This window comes from Meriones unguiculatus, chromosome 1 (genome assembly GCF_030254825.1).
Source record: "Meriones unguiculatus strain TT.TT164.6M chromosome 1, Bangor_MerUng_6.1, whole genome shotgun sequence".
NCBI lineage: Eukaryota > Metazoa > Chordata > Mammalia > Rodentia > Muridae > Meriones > Meriones unguiculatus.
This window is the reverse complement of record NC_083349.1, coordinates 54,837,779-54,854,927: the sequence shown is the minus strand read 5'-3', so window position 1 is coordinate 54,854,927 and position 17,149 is coordinate 54,837,779. Positions and strand designations below refer to the sequence as shown.

General features: G+C 39.4%; 1 protein-coding gene across 2 annotated transcripts in view; it reads left to right on the top strand.

The window, feature by feature from the left end:
* Nucleotides 1-17,149, top strand: part of LOC110554760 (cytochrome P450 2C70-like) — a 61,319-nt gene that overhangs the window by 2,558 nt on the left and 41,612 nt on the right. The window lies entirely within an intron of this gene.

Genomic DNA, 17,149 nt, shown 5'->3' with positions numbered 1-17,149 from the left:
AGAGGTCTAAGAATATGAAAGCTTAAGCACACAAGTTATAAAGCCTTATCACATTTTAAAGAAATATTTGAAGCAGTCTTCTTTCAAAAATCTCCCCTCTCCTATTGTTGTACTAAAACTTCTAAATTTCAAAATTTCATCATCAATCAATGGAGTTGTAATAAGCTAGGAAAGTCCTGACTACTATTATCAGTCACAAGCTCAAGATTTTATATTTCCTTTGGTTGTCTTCTAAGAAGAGACTTAAAAATGCTTCTTGATGTGCTAAAAACATCTCTGGTCAATCTATGTATCCAGCCCTCTGGAAAGAGTGTTAATGCTTTTAACCCAGGATCAATTTTGGGTCCCCAAACTTTTACCATGACTCAAAAGCATGAGTCTACTGCCTTTTGTGAAATGTGAATTGCAGTAAAGATTACAAGAAGTGGTAATGCTAACATATCTAAAACTTTTATCTCTTTGTGAAAACTTAAAAGATTCTTATGAGCATCAGGGAATTAATTTTCTTTGATTCACCTCTGACAGGTCAAATGAACTACAGATAAGCACTCCTAAGTTTCCCCACATGTCTGTTCCTGAGTGTGGGATCTCTCCCAATTTCTCATGTTGGGATTTCCTACCCCCAACTACCAGGACCTTAGGCCTGAAAGTTTCAGATAAACCTTATGTCCCTAGTCTGTCTGTCCCAGAAGATTTCAAATCAAAGGCAGACTGCTCTAAGAAATCACCAGCCCTATGTGTTCCCTAGAAATCTACATCTTAGACCACTTGAATATAGCTATCTCAAGATGGTACAGCCTCACAAACTGTTCTAAAGCAGCCCACACTTCCCTAGCCCCAGAGGGTCCAGCAGAAGCTGGAGAAAAAGTAAAACAGCCTGTACTCCTCTCTTTTTCTTTCTGGTCTTGGCCAGGATCCCAGTTTTCTTGGATCTCCAACAAGGAAGCCCCAATGTCATCAGAAAGTGGTCATAGAAAATAGTACATTGCCCTTTATTAGCTATCATCAACAAAAAGGTTGGGGTGTTAGGAATCAAATCCTGGGGCAAATGGCTAAGTGACTAATCCTACTTGACATATCAAAATACCTGGCTACCAGGTTCTCCCAGCATCTCTCAGCTCCTGTCTGGTACAGGGTATGGCTAGCATACCCTGCTCCCCTACTACAAACTTTTCCAGCCCAGGGGCTGGGCTGCTTTCCCCCAGTTGCCCTTCCCTATATAATTGGGACATTTTGTTTACTTGCATCTTTATTTGTTATGTTTTGTTTTTGTTTACCCTTTGCTCTCTCCTTCCTCTTCCCCTCAGATGCCTGGCTCAGGGTCATGTTCACTTTAGACTCTCCCAAATGTCCCTGTCTCTGGTGTCCCCTATGCTCTCACTGTATCTACAGTAAATCTTTTCCTCCACCATAAAAAGAATAATATTTTAAAATTTGAGTAATTAAAACAATGTTTTTGGGTTAAACATATGGGAAGTGATTTTGATAGGATGATATGATATAATATAATACATAATGAAATACAATACAAATCTTGTCTGAAAGTGGTGTGAAAGAGCAGGGAGACTTATACTGGGTTATGACTTTGCTTCATCTCCTGACCCACAGTCACTCACACTTGTCATCCAATGTCTCCATTGCACTTCACACTTTTTGTGATGCCGTTTTTTCATTGTGTAACTCAAAACACTGCGAATTTCTTCACAGGTTACATAGACCTGTAATTTTTTGTCTTTGTAATTCTTAATTTTAGGTCCAGCTGTCTTTGTAATTTTTATTTCTAGATCCAGCTGCTTGCTTCTTTCTGAGACTGTAGTATGATGGCTGACACAGGGGCACTGTGCAGGTGACAGGTACTTGTGAACACAAAAATGGTTTCATTAGTCACAGAATTTGAAGTTCTATGTTGGTTAAGAGGTGGGTCTAGGATAAGGAAGCCTTTATTGACCAAGGTTAGCATGGGTTGAACTTTTTGCCTGTGCTGAAGCAAGGCGCACTGGGCCTTCTAGTCCATATGTCCAGAGGTAAGTGCAAGAGGATGAGGAAGGGATGAACCAAAGATCTGGTAATATGTGCATTAATATTGTACTATATTCCTTAAACTACCTTGTATACTTTTAAACATCTGACTATATTTACATTGTCACCCTTATGCAAGAAAAGCCCATTTGAAACTATCACCCTTATACAAGAAAAGCCCATTTGAACTATCTTAAGTATGTTTTGTTAAATGCAGTTGCATGTTTACTATGTATGTTAATCTCCCCCCCCACGCCAATTACTGATGTCCTTTTTTCATGTTGGATTATGTGGAAAATAGCACTTGAGAATTTGTGCTTTGGAAGTTGAGAAAGTATAACAGGCTTAAAACATATTGTTTGAGAACTTGATACATGAGTGCTGGCCTATATCACTCAACTCTCATCCACAATTCATGATCTCTTTTTTCTTATTGTTGTTATCGCTACATGTATGAGCACACATATATGCGCACATACATATACACCCTAGTGAATTCATTTAGCATTGCTTGTGTGTCCATGTGTCCAGAGCTCACTACCTGGGATTGGCGAACCTCTGTGGAAGGTTATCCTTGGAGGAAGAGTTCTCCCTCTCTCAGCAGCAATTGATTGCTCAACCCAGGTTCATCAACCTCAGACCTACCTCTTAATCAATATGGAAATTCAAATTCCTCTAGAGATAGGAATATGTGGAATTTCCCCTGTCCTGGTTGCCATGTCAACTGGTGTCATTAAGCTTTTCTCATTTAGGCAACCATGTTGTTGGGAGTTCATGGGTGCATTTTCCCTGTCACGTCTAGAAGATACCTTCTAGCAGCAGGTGTATTTGTTTTCTGGCTCTTACAGTCTCTCCTTTCCTTTTCTGTGATCTTCTCTGAACCTTAGCTGTACAGGATAAATTGCAGATGTACCAGTTAGGGTCAGGTAACCCGCAGTCACCTATTCTCTGCATTTTGACCAGCTGTGAATCTCTGTAATAGTCTTTGTCTGCTGAAAAAAGAAGCTCGTCTCTAGCACATAAGGATACACATTCATGATATAGTTAGAAGTTAATTTTAAAGAACTGTGATTTGCATTTAGAGGACAATTAGAAATTGATTTTTTTCACATGTCTAGTCCTGGAAGGCTCTGACTTGCTATCACAGAATTCCCACAAAAAGAAGAGGCTTTGTTTCCTTTCTCTTAGCAGATCTCAGCCTATGTGCTGTGCATTCTGCTTGTGTCAAACCCCAATTTCTGTATTCCAGTCTTCCCTAGGAAACTGAGGATCCCACATTCTCATGGAGCTGCCCAGGGCACTATAAAAGTAGATAAGCTGTGAATGTAACAGGTACCATGGGATTACTAGAATGTGAATGTCTCATTAACAGGCTTAAAATACTTAACACACATTGGCTGTTTGGGATTTAATAAAACACATTGCATACCTTTTTAGAAGAAACTAAATTGATTTAAAAATTAAGTTATTAAGGTTTGTATAGACAGTAAGGAACTGTCCACACTTAGATTTAAATTGTGCACATTTATAAATATTTTTTAATGAGCTATGCTCATGTTTTTTTTTTTTTTTTTCCTCTTCATAATGAAGACTTTAGGAACCTGGTGAAAATAAGAGAATATTTGTAGACTACAAATGAGACGAAGCACATTAGATAGTTTACTTGGGGGATACAGAATAAAGTGTCTCTCAGGCCTGTGGAGGAAAAAGTGATGAATTTTCTATAGGTAGCTCACACTCTTAACTGTATTAATTTGAACATTTAAGGTCTTTGATTATGTTGTAGCTATGGGCGGTAATCCTAAGAGTCACTGAACATCTGCCTTTATCTTCAGCTAGAACAGTCTAATGTCTATCTTATCTACAAAATTCTTGTTTCATACTGAATTATTTTGTTTCCTGTAAGCCTTCAAGCAAGCATCAAACAAACAAAACTGATTTTTTTCACCTATAATTATAAGGAAATACACATTAAAAATTAGAATTTACCATAGACAACCTGATTGTCACCATTTCCGATCATCTTGGTCCTGGAACAGAGACAACAAGTTCCACAATACAATATGGGATTTATTTATTTATTTATTTATTTATTTATTTATTTATTTGCCTGCTGAAGCACCCAGAGGTCACATGCATGATTGTAGATTGGCAAATGAATGTCCAAGTAAAAATGGGCAGATGGCACTAGAAACCGCCCTGCAATTTTCTTGAATGGACCCTGTGCTAGCAATATTTGCATGATTAATGCACTTACCTTCATTGGTTGAATTAAATTACAGTTAGACCCCAGTAAAGAGAAATTGAAATAATTAAGATCAGCAGGGAATGGAAGAACAGTAAACATGTGGAATTCTTGGTTTAGGTTGGGACAAACAGAACTTTTCTTAGGGGCAAAGAGAAATATCCCTTCTCTTATATTTTTTCTACATCTTAATAAATGCTTATTTGTTTTACAGAAAGTATTATTTGAAATTTGTTAGCATATATTAATTATAGGCAATGATTTGTTTTATTACCTTTTCTTCATGTATAATTATTTTGATTATACCTCATTGCTCTTTCTCTTCCTCCTTCCCAGTAATACCCTTCTTCTTCCCAACTTGCCCTTTTTAACTTTCATGTCATTTTTTTTCTTTTTTCAAGAAATCAATAGTCTCACAACAGCGTAATGCAGCCATGACCATTCAGGCCTTTATAGCCATTGAAGTAGGACAGTCTCCCCAAGCATGGGAGCTAAAATGTTATGCTCAGGATGCGAGGCTAAGCACTGCACTCAGGGTCAGCTGCTTTCGACCCAGAGAAGAACATGTCTGATTGCATGCGGGTTGATGCCCCAGGTCCCGCCTCTGAGAAAAAGGTATTGGATGGGTCTGATGCTCTTTGGGTGGATGACACCTAAATGAACATTGGTACAAAGTCCCAATTTATTTCTAATATCAGAGATCAGACCTCTACTCTTGCCTGATGCGTCTAAAACAAAAAGGGGGAACTGTACAGAGCTGCGTAATGCCGTGCCTTAAAGATGGAGCTGGCTTTGGGTGGATGACACCTAAATGAACATCTGTACAAAGTCCCAATTTATTTCTAATATCAGAGATCAGACCTCTACTCTTGCCTGATGCATCTAAAACAAAAAGGGGGAACTGTAGAGAGCTGTGGAATGCTATGCCTTAAAGATGGAGCTGGTTTCCGCCTTCCACCTTCCCGATGGTGAGTGCTCTCTGTCACGAACAACTCCACATTTGGCTAAGGCCGAGGATCTGGCTTGCTTCCATGTATGTGGACCTATCTGCATTGCCCCCGTGGCACGCCTGGGTTGGCTACCCAGAGGCTATTTAAGCTGTGGGCTGGCTTTCCCCGGGGTCCGAGGATTGTTCAATGTTCCTGAATAAACTGCATTGAAAAAAAAAAAAAAGATGGAGCTGGTTTCCGCCTTCCACCTTCCCGATGGTGAGTGCTGTCTGTCACAAACAACTCCATATTTGGCTAAGGCTGAGGATCTGGCTTGCTTCTGTGTATGTGGACCTATCTGCATTGCCCACGTGGCATTCTGGGGTTGGCTACCCAGAGGCTATTTAAGTTGTGGGCTGGCTTTCCCCAGGGTCAGATGATTGTTCAAGGTTCCTGAATAAACTGCATTGAAAAAAAAAGAAATCAATAGTTTTGGAGGGGCTGATATAGATGGCTGAGAATTTGTAAATTCTCTTCTTTTTAGCCTCTCTGTCTAGTATCTTCAATAACCAGAATTCACTGCAAAAAGAAGTGTCTCTGACCAAAATTTGGAGTAGCACCAGCCTACAGACATAACCATTAATCTTTAGAAGGCTATTGGATTGACACAGGATATTAATTTTGCAAAGCAAAAGCAATAGCTTCCCCTTGAGAGCCTGTGACATTCTCAACCATTTGTCCAGCTTTTCAGTACCAGACATGAATGCTCTCCTCCCACGAGTGATTGAAATCTAATCAAATTTAATTTATGACAAAATATATGGCATTTGTCTATTCTGGGCCTTCATTGTGTCATTTAATATAATACAGTCTAGTTCTGTCTACTTACCTATAATTTTATAATTTCATTTTTTGTCCTCAGCTGAACAAAATACCACTGTATATGTACAGCGTCTTACTTATCCATTTCTCAATTAATAGGCACCTGACTGATTCCATTACCTAGAATAGAGAGCAACAATGAACTCATATTTAAAAAAAAAAAATCTCTGTAGTAAGAAATGGAGACTTTTGGAAAAATACTCAGTAGTGGTATATTTGGGTCATAGTAGTTCTATTTCTATCTTTTTGAGAATTCTCTACACCAATTAGCTATTGTGAATAGTGCAGGCATGAGCATGTATGAACAAGTGTCTCTGTGGTAGGATATAGAGGCTTTGGGAAAAGTACCTGGGAATTGTATATTTGGGTCATTAGTAATCCTATCCCTAGCCTTTTGAGAAATTTCTACATTTATTTCCACAATGGCTGGATTAGTTTTCACTACCCTCAACAGTATTTGATGTTAGAGTTCTTCATGATGGTCATTTTCACTAGAAAGTGATGTATTCTCAAAGTAGTTTTTAATTTGTATTTTCCTGATGGTTAATGATGTTGAATACTTTTAAAAATGTTTACCAGCCAAATGCTTCATTTTTAAAGAACTCTCTTCAGAACTACAGCTCATGTTTTGATTGGATTATTTGTTTTATAATCAGAGTTTTGTGTTCATTGCAAATTTAGATATCAATACTGTATCAGGTATATAGTTGAAAATTATTTCCTCCTGCCCTGTTGGAGTAGAGTAAGCTGCCTCTTCACTTTACTTACCATTTTAATTTTATAGTGATATTATCCATTGCTGACTGTATTTCTTGAGTGACTCAAGTGATTTATTTATTAAGTCTTTTGTTCCCTACTTGTGGCCTTATCCAAGCCCATTTTCCTCCTTTATACTCATTTTTTTAACCTATGTTCCATTTTCCCCTATCACCTAATACCACCCTTCCTTAGTCTCCACATTTATAACTGTTTATATAGATATACATATCAGATTAGGATCCACCTATGAGGGAGAACATATTTTTTTTTCTTTTTGAGATTGGTTAGCCTCAATGTTGTTGAGACCTGCTTTAGCCTTTAATAACTATAGCCAGTTTGTCTTTGGTCTCCATCTTGATCATAAGGTGAAAATAAATTCAACTTTGGCACTGTCTGTCAAATGTTATTAACAATGTTGACTACAAATAATTCTTTTAAAAGGTCAGATTAACCTCATATCTTACTGTGGCTCTATGGTTTCATTACTTACGTTCTTTTATCTCCACACTTGGTTGCATGCTGTTTGCACTCTAAGAGCTCACATACCTTACTTGGCACCAATTAGCTTAAAGGTTATCAGATAATACTTTATCTGGTTAACTAAAATGTAACACTGCCCACCTCTTGCCTTCTGCACTTGCTGTAGGCATCACAGTTTAGCTCCTGAGTCTAATCTAATCTGATTCCCAATTGTGATCAGTCTTATGTGTGCATTCAATAAACCATCAATATCTGAATGAGATTGGTGTCTGAGTGGTGTGTGCAGCTATTCTTGGACTATAACATTTGGAGGTTTCTCTGAGATATCCCCCTGCCATCAACTACTGCCTAGTTATTGATAGTGAGCACCATCATACCAGCCAGTTTCTCCATGAGGAGGTACACTGAGAGGAAACAAAGTTAGCTTAGAGAGTTAAGAATACATTAATAACTGCTCAGTTAGTGTGTTGTGAAGCTTATTATTAAACAAATTTATAAAACAAAATTTTATAAAAGTAACCATAACATTTTGGCATACCAAGTGGGGTTGGAGTTATATAAAAAGTAAAACTACTGAGTATTTTCTTAGCTCTCTTCATTAAGAGAGCAACCACAGTTTCTGAGGAAGGAGTTCCCAGCCTCCAGCCAGTCCCCCAGCAGAACAGCACAGCTGCAGAAAAACAAAAACTGATACAAACCCCAGAAAGGCAGTTCTTTTAGCTCTTGTTAAGGAAAAAAAAAGTGACTCTTTAACACAGCAAGCTTCTGAAAGTCATTTTTTCTTAGCCAAGGCAGGAAGTTAAAGCCTTTTGAAAAGGGACTCTCACAGGTCAGAGGAGCAAACACTTGGTTGGACTCAATAACTTCCCCAAATGTGGGAGGGTCCGGATTCCTAGAGGGAGGCAGAAAAAAACAAACAAACAAAACAAAAAAACCCTCTCCTTAAAAAAAGGAGCCAGAGACCAAGAAGCCAGAAGCATCTAAGCTTCTAAGCTCTAGAAGGGAAGCTGGAGCTAAGAAAGTAAAGCCCTTAGATTATTTTCTATTTTGAGAAAGATGGAAGACACAGTGCCACAGTGCATCTGGATTCCATTTGAGTTTCTTTCTTTTAGCATGCAAATGCCTTTTTCAGTGACCAATACAGTTTTGTTTATCTTCTCTGGGATAGATCAAAATAAGACAAAGAAAAAAAAGACACTGAAAAGTTACATTCTAAATAATAGGCTATAGAAGAGAGGTTAGAGGAATCTTTGAATCAAAAGAGGGAACCTTCAGAGAAATCAAATCTGGAACTTAAAATAACACCAAAAGAGGTAGTTCCAGATGAGAAAAATCCACAAAAGGTTTAAGAAATTGCAGAATCACAGCCCAATGAGTTGCTGACTAGAAAGGATTTGGCTATAGGCCAACATGGTCAGACTGGATATTTTATGTATATTGTCAGGGGACAATTACTGGATGAAGGTCTATATGATAAAGTGAAAATACAGATTTTGTTTGATGTTGCCTTGGAACAAGGTCATACAGTGGCTTGTCAGCTCCATTTTTCAGAGTTTGGAGAACTGAAATATATATTCACCATACCATAAAATACCAATTGGCTTTTGCCTTAAATTCTGGAAAGCATGACTCTAAGATTACACATGTATTAGATATGCTGACTGTCTTATAGGTGCCTTTTCAAATTAGGGATTGATGGTGCTTCAGCATAGATATGTATTGGAATACAATAATTTTTTAGACATTATGACATGAAACCTGCTACAGATATACAATTATGAAAAGATCTAACAATAATATTAAAAAGGTGGACCTAAAACAGAAAGGGAATATACTATCTCCTCAAAATAGGGTAAATAATGATTTATTGATTTTAAAATTTTTAAATGGGACAGGTAGCCTATCTGCTAAGATGCACTGGGTTTTAGAAATCAAAAAATATTATAGTGGGACTATTGGACCCATCAGCAGTGATATAAATAATGACACAGAGGCTTATTAATATTTTAAAGCTTAGGCCTTTTGTTGGTCAGTCTCCTGACTACCCAATCAATTCTGGTGCTAGGTCCTTCCAAGTGTCCAGATTTCCCTCTCAGTTTTGCTCTGGTCTGTCTGTTCACCCACATGTCCATTGGTGGATCCCCCACCTCTGATTCTTCTTCCAGATTCCTTCTCTGCTTCAGAAGCTTTACCTTCCACTTTCTCACTAGATGTTGGACCTCAGACAAAGCCCTTAGGGAAGATTATAGGCCATATCCTTTCCTGATAAGAAAACCAGTCCAGCAAGCATCTGGGAGTTCCTAGAAATACCCCACCCTGCTAAGGAGATCTTACTTTTCAGCAGTGACCTTCAAATGTACTTGGAGTGTCCCCCACAGATAGTACTGTCTTCTTGTGATGGGACCATGCTACTACATGGAAAACGAGGCACAGTACCACTACATGTAAATCAGATATCCCTAGCCCCCTGACCCTGGCAAATCAATCACATTCATCCTCTAATCTCTCTTTTTTAAATTTTTTATTTAACTTTTATTAATTATACTTTATTCATTTTGTATTCCCCCATAAGCCCCTCCCTCCTCCCCTCCCGATCCCACCCTCCCTCACCTTTCTGCATGCATGCCCCTCCCCAAGTCCACTGATAGGGAGGTCCTCCTCTCCTTCTTTCTGATCTTAGTCTATCAGTTCTCATCAGAAGTGGCTGCATTATCATCTTCTGTGGCCTGGTAAGGCTGCTCCCCCCTCAGGGGGAGGTGATCAAAGAGCAGGCCAATCAGATTATGTCAGAGGCAGTCCCTCTTCCCATTATTATGTAACCCACTTGGACACTGAACTGCCATGAGCTAGAGCTACATCTGTGCAGGGGTTCTAGCTTATCTCCATGAATAGTCCTTGGTTGGAGTATGAGTCTCCGAACCTCTCTTTTTGCTCAAGGTTTATATTGATTTTGTAAGACCTGGGGTCTCACAGCTCAGGAGTTCAAGATCGCGCCATTCCCAGAAACTCCCCCAGACCAAGACTCGCTGCAAAAGCAAGAGGTTTATTAACTATTGCACAATGGGGTCACCCCTGCCGGTCAGCAAAGAATGGCACCCGGAGACAAAGGCCTTTAGGTTTTTAAAAGAAAAATTGTGGGAGATTTGAAGTTGCAGTCTTGGCAATTTAGGGTTGGATGAGGAAGCTATAAAGTAAGATAATTGGTTAGTCTTAGGTTGGTCAAGCTTGGCCAGTCCTGCCAAGTGTGGATGCAGCTGCAATTGAAGGTGGGGGTGATTAGCTCATCCTTTGGCTGAAGGTCAGGAGCTACTCAGAAGGAGTCTGGGTTTGTTGCTAAGAAACACTATCTCAAAAACAAGGGTCTGGTTGTTCTTTTTGCTGAGTGAAGGTCATTGCTTCCTTGCCCCCTTTTTTTTTCCTGTCCTCACAGATAGGGTCACATTTTTCTATTCTCTGGAAAGGTACTAAAAGGTTTTAGCTTAACCTGAACCTAAAACTCAAAACTATAGGCTTAGAAGACATACAGGTTACAAAGTTAGTCTAACCCTTTCAATTTCACACAAATAAAGGCAAGAGCTTTGTCACTTCAAGACTGTTTGAGACTCATTTACTGGCGGAAGGGTTGTCTCTAGACACCCAGAGTTTCTGCCAATTAGGCAGCTCTTGCCGGTGTGGCTGCCTCTCTGCTGTTTACCTGCTGTGTCAGCTTCAGGCAACCCTGAACCCTGCCCCATCACCCCTAGATCACCTGCCAGTCTTGCATTAGGCCCAGTCGATTACAGGAAATTTTTTTTCACATTTCAGCCTAGGACACTCTTGCCTCACCTTAAAGTGCTCTAGCTGATCCTGAGAGAAATGGAACCCCTATTCTCAGTCCCGAGGCTGAGTTGCAGGTTCCTGCCAAAATCCAGCCCCCCTCCACTCCTGAATGGAGAACAACAGTAAAACTTCCCCACCTAAGCACCACCTGGGCCTCACCCTAAAGCCTTCTAGCTGCTCCTGAGAGAGAGGGGAAGCCACTGTTCTTCCAGAAGCCAATTTCCATGCTTCCATCATAATCCAGGCCACCACCGAACAGAGAATGACAATATGTTATAGCTGTTTTTTTTTTTTTTTCATAAACTCATAAACATTACTCAAGATATCTTACTGTCCGGCCCTTCCATAACTTTCAGTCTTATTTTTTTTTTACTTCAATATAGATATCACTACTTAATGATATTTAGATAACTTTTGAAATATTACCTTTATATGTTCTTATACCCACATATCTTTTATGACTTTTATTTTTCATTTAAAAAAACATATTTTACCTTGTGACCACAGATTCTCCTGCCTGCTCTCCTCTTGGTACTTGTCACCACCTCTCACCACATCCTCTACTCTTTTTATTCAGCCTCCACAGATGTCATTCAGCCATAGCATATCAAGTTTCAGTAAAATCAATTACTTCCTCTTCTATTAAGACTAGACAATTTACCTGCAAATTTCATGATTTCCTTGCTTTTCATTGCTGAGTAATATTCCATTGTATAGATGTACCACAATTTCTGCATCCATTCTTCAGTTAAGAGGCATCTGGGCTGTTTCCAGATTCTGGCTATAAAGCTGCTACAAACATGGTTGAGCAAATGTCCTTATTGTGTACTCGAACATCTTTTGGATATATGCCTAGGAGTGGTATGGCTGGATCTTGAGGAAGTGCTCTTCCTAGTTGTCTGAGAAAGTGCCAGATTGCTTTCCAGAGTGGTTGTACAAGTTTACATTCCCACCAGCAGTGGAGGAGGAGTCCCCTTTCTCCACAACCTCTCCAGCATGTGTTATCACTTGAGTTTTTGAAATTTGCAGGTAAATGGTGGGAACTGGAAAGGATCATCCTGAGTGAGCTGTCCCAGAAGCAGAAAGACACATACTATATACTCACTCATATAGACAAATAATATGGGATAAACCTACTAAAATCTGTACACCTAAAGAAACTAATCAAGACGGAGGACTCTTGCTAAAATGCTCAATCCTTATCCAGAAAGGCGAAGAGGATGGACATCAGAAAAAGAAGAAAACAGAAAACAAGTTAGGAACCTGCCACAGAGGGTCTCTGAAAGCCTCTGCCCTGCACACTATCAAAGCAGATGCTGAGACTTATGGCCAACTGTTGGGCAGAGTACATGGACTCTTATAAAGAAGTGGGAAATAGTAAGATCTGGAGAGGACAGGAGCTCCACAATGAGAACAACAGAACCAAAAATTTGAACACAGGGGTCTTCCCAGAGACTCATACTCCAACCAAGTACCAGACATGGAGATAAGCTAGAACCCCTGCACAGATGTAGCCCATGGCAGTTCAGTGTCCAAGTGGGTTCCATATTAATGGGAAGAGGGACTACCTCTGACATAACCTGATTGGCCTGCTCTTTGATCACCTCCCCCTGAGGGGGGAGTAGCCTTACCAGGCCATAGGAGATGACAATGCAGCCACTTCTCATGAGAACTGATAGACTAAGATCAGAAAGAAGGAGAGGAGGACCTCCCTATCAGTGGACTTGGGGAGGGGCATGCATTAAGAAGGGGGAAGGAAGGTGGGGCTAGGAGGGGAGGAGGGAAGGGTTTATGGGCAATACGAAGTGAAAAACATTTAATAAAAAAAATTTAAAAAAATTAGACAAGACAACCTAGTAGGGAAAAAGATCCCCAAGGCAGGCAATAGAGTCAGAGATAGCTACTGCTCCCATTGTTAGGAGTCCCACAAGAAGACCAAACTACACAACTGTAGCATATGTACAGAGGGCCTAGGCCAAGGTTAGTCTCATGCAGGCTCTCTGGTTGATGATTCAGGCTATGTGAGCACTTATGAGCTGAGATTGGTTGATTTTTATGGGCTTTCTTATGGTGTCTTTGAACCCTCTGGCTCATACAATCCTTCCACTCACCTTTTTATGGGTCTTTGGGTGTTTCTATGAGTTGTTGGGTGAAACTCTTTGATGACAATTGGGCTAGATGCAAATCTATGAGTATAGACGAATACCTTTAGGAATCATTTTATTGACTTTTATTTTTGTCATTTGTGTGGTATCGTGGTATGTTCTTTAGGTATATATATGCTCAGAAGTGATATAGCTGGGACTTGAGGTTGAGTGATTTCGAATTTTTTGAGAAATCACCACTTTGGATTCCAAAGTGGTCCTTACAAGTTTATACTCCCGCCAGTAAAGAAGGTGTGTTTCCTTTGCTCCACATAATGCCAGCATGAGATTGTGTATTTGATCTTAGCTATTCTGACAGTGTAAGATGGAATCCCAGAATCATTTTGATTTGCATTTCCCTGATGGCTAAGGTTGTTGAACATTTCTTTAAATGCTTCTCAGCCATTAGAGATTTTTCTGTTGAGAATTCTCTGTTTAGGTCCGTACCTTTTTTTTTTCTAGATTATTTGGTTTGTTAGTGTCTACTTTCTTGAGTTCTTTATCTATTTTGGATATTAGCCCTCTGTTGGATGTTGTGTTGGTGTAGATCTTTTCCCATTGTGTAGGCTGCTGTTGTTGCTTTTATTTTGATAGTGTCCTTTGCCTTACAGAAGAAACTTTTCAGTTTCATGATGTCTCATTTGTTAATTGTTGATATTAGTGCCTGTACAATTGGTGTTTTGTTCAAGAAGTTGTCTCCTGTGCCAATGCACTCAAGACTATTCCCTACTTTCTCTTCTTTCAGGTTCAGTGTATTTGGTTTTATGTTGAGCTCTTTGATCCACTTGGACTTGAGTTTTTCACAGGTTAATACATATGGATTTATTTGCATTTTTCTACACGCTGACATCCAGTTAGATAAGCACTATTTGTTGAAGATGCTTTCTTTTTTCCATTTTATATTTCTGGCTTCTTTCTCAAAATTCAGGTGTCCAGGTCTGGAGAGATGGCTTAGTGTTTAAGAGCACTGGGTAATCTTCCAGAAGACCCAGGTTCAAGTTCCGGCACCCACATGGTGACTAACAACTATCTGTAGAACTCTAGAACTTGAGTTCTAAAGGATCCAAAACCCTCACACAAACATACATGCAGACAAAATACAAACATACTTGAAATGAAAATAAATAAAAAAAATATAAAAAAATCATCAGGTCCACAGGTGTGTGGATTTACTTCTGAGTAAGCCCTTGAACTTTGGTTGGATTAATTTTTCACCCTCTGATGTGCATATTTGTTACCAATAAGTTCCAAGTGGTTGCTACTGTCAATCACACCAAATGAGAATTAAAACCATTACCCAAATCTTTTGCCAAATTATGCAAGTTTTATTTTCTGCCAGATAAGATTACCTCCCTAATACAGGGTTTGACCCAATAATAGCAGCAGTGGGATTTGAATTGCTCATCCCCTCCCCCAAACCCTACAAGATTAGGGGCTTTTAAAAGGTTGAGGGATTTTCAGAGGAATTTTGGTTATGTAACAATTTGACTCTATGTTTCAAAAGTATTTGGCAGAACATCTTATGTTATCAGGGTGGAGGTCAGGGTACAGGTTGTGGAATATGTCAAATCCCAGAAAATGGACCAAGAACTGGTCAAATCCAATTTTTGTAGAAAACAAAATTCTTTTGCTTTGACCTTATAATAAGATGGCTTCTAATCTTAAAATGGAGTAAGGCTGGTCCATCACTACCCCTACTCACTTGGTCCAATCAGCATAATGTCATTTATATAATGCACCAATATGAGATTTTGTCAAAGAGGCAAACAATCAAGATTCCCTTCTAGGTAGGCTATGACATGGAGCTGGAAAGTTATCCATCAGGTAAAACTGTAAAAGCATGTTGTTGGCCTTGTCAACTAAAAGCAATTGCTTCTGATGATTCTTTTGGATGGGTACCTAGAAAATGTCTTTTGGTAGACAATGGCAGGCTCTTTGATCTTCCCACCCCCCAAGGGAGGAGCAGTCCTGCTAGGCCACAGAGGAGGACTTTGCAGCCAGTCCTGAAGATACCTGATAAAACAGGGCCAGATGAAAGGGGAGGAAGTCCTCCCCAATCCGTGGACTTGGAAAGGGGCAGGGAGAAGTTGAGGGAGGGAGGGTGGGATTGGGAGGGAATAAGGGATCATGATACAGCTGGGATACAGAGTTAATAAAATGTAACTAATTATAATAAACAATAATAAAAAAAATCTGAAGAAAAAAACAAAACAATGGGTGCATACCATATACCAGGAAATGTGTTAATCGGATAAAGTAAGCATACCACATCTGGTACAGCAGCTGCAATTGGAGTCACTACCTAATTGAATTTTTGATAGTCATCTGTCATTCTCTATGGTCAGTCTGTCTTCTGGGCTGGCAAGATAGGGAAGTTTAAGGGAAAGAGGGTAGAAACTACCACTGCCTGCATCTTTCAAGTCCTTGGTGATAGCACTATTTTCTGTATTTTTCCAGGTTTGTGATACTTATTTATTTATTTATTTATTTATTTATTTTCATGTCACTATTTTTTCTTGGCAGAGGCAATTCTAAAGGCTTCCATTTAGCCTTTCCACCCATTATAGCCCCTACTCCACCGGTCAGGAAACCAATGTGAGAATTCTGCTAACTTCTAAGTATAACTGTCCCAATTACACATTCTGGGACTTAGGATGGGTTCATGGACCCAAGGGATTCTACTGTGAGTCAGTCTTCAGTCAAAGCTGCATTAATCACCTGACCCCAATAAACCTCAACTTTAAGTGGAGGGCCAGAAAATTTCATAGGATCTCCTGGAATCAGCACAAAGTCTGAACTAGTATTTATTAGGCCCTGGAAAGTTTTATTGTTTCTTTTCCCTCAGTATACAGTTACCCTTCTAAAAGACTATATAGTTTCCTCTGTGGAAGAACCTGAGAAAGACTAACAGTAAAACATTCAGGTATTTTCCTCAAGGGAACCTGACTACAACTTCATTCAAGGGGCTTGGAGGTCTGGAAACTATCTCAAGTCTGAAATTTGACTCACAGGCCAAGATTCCCTTTTGCCATGATCCAATGTAGCCTTTCATTTGTTTGAGAATATTTCCACTTACTCGGATAAACAAATATTCCAGTAAGCTTATCTATTCCATGTTTCCATGACTAGAAATATGATTGATTAAGCAGTACCGAAAGGCCATTCTGTTTTCTATTTCTAGGCAGTGTTTTAACAAAGGTCAAGTTGCTTCATATCATGTCAATATTTAATGTTGTCAGTTGCTGTAATTTTACTTCTTCTACTGACTAAATGTTTATAGAGGTTTAAAATTAAAATTTTCTGATGACTAATAATAAGTACCTTTCACATATGAATCAGACATTTCCTTTTGATAGTAATCATTTTTAATTTTAAATTAATTAGCTTATTTATTTGCTTTACATCTTGATCATAGCCCCTTCCCTCCTCTTCTCCCAATCTCAACTTCTCTTCCTCTTTCCCCATTTCCTTTCCCATATTCCTCCCATAAGGGAAGTTCCCCCAACTACCCAGCCCAGCTCATTATGTTGCATCAGGACTGAGTACATCTTCTTCCTCTGTGGCCTGTCGAGGCAGAGCCAACAAGGGTTAGTGATCAGAAAGCAGACAACAGAGACAGATTCCACTCCCCTTATTAGGGACCCACATGAAACTAGAGCTGCCCATTTGCTCCTCCCGTGGGGGGTGGGGAGGTCAAAGAGCCTGCCATTGAGTTCATGTCAGAAATAGTCCCTGTTCCCCTTACTAGGGAAAACCAATTGGTTACTGAACTACCATGGGCTACATACGAGCAGAGGTTCTAGGTTATATCCATACTTGGTTCTTGGTTGGAGTATTGGCTCAGAAAAGACCCCTATGCCCAGGTATATTTG